The sequence below is a fragment of the Sinocyclocheilus rhinocerous genome, unplaced genomic scaffold (genome assembly GCF_001515625.1).
Source record: "Sinocyclocheilus rhinocerous isolate Xijiao unplaced genomic scaffold, SAMN03320098_v1.1 scaffold2561, whole genome shotgun sequence".
Lineage (NCBI taxonomy): Eukaryota > Metazoa > Chordata > Actinopteri > Cypriniformes > Cyprinidae > Sinocyclocheilus > Sinocyclocheilus rhinocerous.
The window spans coordinates 339,703-342,524 of NW_015660886.1; positions in this window are offsets into that span (position 1 = coordinate 339,703).

A 2,822-nucleotide genomic window follows, 5' to 3' on the forward strand; every position below is an offset into this window, starting at 1 on the left:
AAACTCTGTGTATACTTGCCTTACAGACATGAAAAATATATCTATAAAGAGTGAAATGTCTACTTTCAAATGAGCCAATTCAAATGGAAAACAAATATTCCCAGATCATGTAATCCATATGAAACGTGCATACAGGCGCATCCTCTACTGCGGAGATGAGTCAGTGTCGCTGACTTCATCTCTTAAACCGAAAACAAAGAAAGCACTAGTTTATCAATACATTTTTAAAATGTTAATGCAGCCTCCTTACTGTTTTCCCTAACACATTCATAATTATTACTTCTGCCGGTGTGCGGTGGCAAGCTTTATGTGTGCGCTTGAGCGCTTATTAGGCTGTGTAGGCAATTAAAGGCTTGTTAATGATTTAAATGGTTTATTAATAAACGTGCGATTAGTCGACTAATGCTTAAAATGAACGACTACTAGTCGACCAGAAAAACCAGAAAAATAGGGCAGCCCTAATGTTTTTTTTATATAGCACATTTTAAAACGACTGAAGTTGACCACAGTGACCACAGTGGTATACAAATAAACAAAATTATAAACAATAACATACAAACTGTAAAATGGGTGAAGTTCATCAAAACAGAAATTCATTACACAGCAAGTCAAGAAATATTGAATGCCAAAAACAAGTTTTAAGAGTAGACTTAAAAGTAGATAAAGTTAAAGCAGTTATGAAGGCTGATATGAACCGGGAGACTATTCTATAACTTAGGGCCGCCAACAGAAAAAGCACGATCACCTCTGTTTTTGAGTCTTGTCCTGTGAGCTTGCAGTAAACCACTAGACTTTAAAGCCTGCTTGTTTTCACAATTTAAGGGGATATAGATTTGGGTGTCATCTGCATACAGATGAAAAGAGACCCCATACTTGTTAAAACTAGATCCTAGAGGAAGCATGTAAAGGGAAAACAGCACCAGACCAAGAATCGAGCCCTGGGGAACACCAGACTTTAAATATATTTCAGATGAGGATTGGTGTCCAATACTAACAACATACCTCCTATTAGTGAGATATGAATGAAGCCACTGCAACACCGTGCCCCGAAGGCTAACGCATGTTTCAAGACGTGATATAAGAGTATTATGGTCGACTAAATCAAAGGCAGAACTGAGGTTTAACAGAACTAGAGCCATAGACTTCCCAGAGTCAGTAATTAGCATGATATCATTAAAAACTCTTAAAAGAGCTCAGTGCTGTGCAGTGCTGTGACAGGATTTAAAACTTTCCTTCAGAAATTGAATTGATAGTCAAATAAGACTGAAGTTGATTTAGAACCACTCTCTCTCAAATTTTGGAAAGAAAAGACAAATTTGAAATGGGACGAAAGTTAGCCAGTAATGTGGAATCCAAATTTGTTTTTGTTTTTTTGTTTTTAGATGAGGCCGCACTGTGGCAAGCTTCAAGTCGCCAGGGACAGTCCCAGTATAAAGACATTTGTTAATAACAGACAACAGGTCAGGGCCGACAGTCTCAATAATTTGTATTGAGGAATAATTTATATTGAGGAATCTGTAAAGAGGAAGTCTTTTGAAAGTGGCTTGGAGTCACAGCACACGTGAATATTAAAATCCCCCAAAATTAAAATTCTATCATAATTGGTGGCAATTTCCCCCATAAATTCAGCAAATTCATAAAGAAAATCCTTATTTGCATGAGGTGGTCTATTGCAAATACCACCAGACTGTCTAAAGAAAGTTGAAACAACTGAACTGACAGTACGTCATGTGTAGCCATCTATTGGTTATATCTGTCATGATCTCTGTGTGTATGATTTGCATTTGCACCAACGGACACACTGCTTCACAATCCAGTGAACCAAAACAACTTCAAACGGTTGTTCCTCTGAACACTCTCTAAATGTGCATGCAGTGTTTTCTAATGTTTTTTAACCTAATATTTTCTCTGTGTTCACGTGCTGACAGGCAGGGCCACCTTAAGATAACCAGAGGCCCCTGGGCTACAGCTTTACAGTAGGCCCCCCAACCCCAGATATTTATTTACTTACTTACTTTTTTAGCTTCCTTATTTATGTTGAATTTCGATTTTTTTTTTCTTGTTGATATGCCAGTTAACATTTACAACACCGTTACACATAATATGTGAATAAAAGTGAATATGCAAATTCATTGTCCTCATTTGTAAGTTGCTTTGGATAAAAGCGTCTGCTAAATGACTAAATGTAAATGTGAAGTGAATATGCAAATTCACTCTTTGCCAGAAGGTGGCGCTTGTGGAACAGGATTATAGTGGTTACATAAACTAAACACTGTTATTACAGGCATTATACAGAGGTTATATGAAAATGTATGATTTAAACATGGTTCTTGTCATGAATATAGCCATAGATGCTGGAATGACGTTAAGAAGAAAATAAACAAAAACATTGAAAATAACACTTGGCAAATTTGCATAAATGTGGCCTATTTGGTAATTGCTAACTATCCACACATTTGTAAGCTACTAAACTCACTGTGACAGAAAAGTTGTCCGGTTCTTTTCACACAGCAGGGCATAGCTGAAAATGTGAGTGTGTGAGTTTATTTAACAAGCAGTTTATTCATAATCAATCATTAAACAATCTTATTTTTCACGCTGTGGAAATACAAGCAGAATACAGAAGACAACACAAAGCCTTAACATTTCAGCAATATTCTTTGTTCAGTCAACTGTGTTTGACTGGTTGGGACAACATTTGGGCGACTTCTGTTGGTCTGACAAGGGTTTTGATGTAGTTTCAAGAAAACGTAAGGTTACTCGCATAACCCGTTTCTCTGAAAACAGAGTGAGGTATCTCACTATGGGAATCGCCTCAGGTG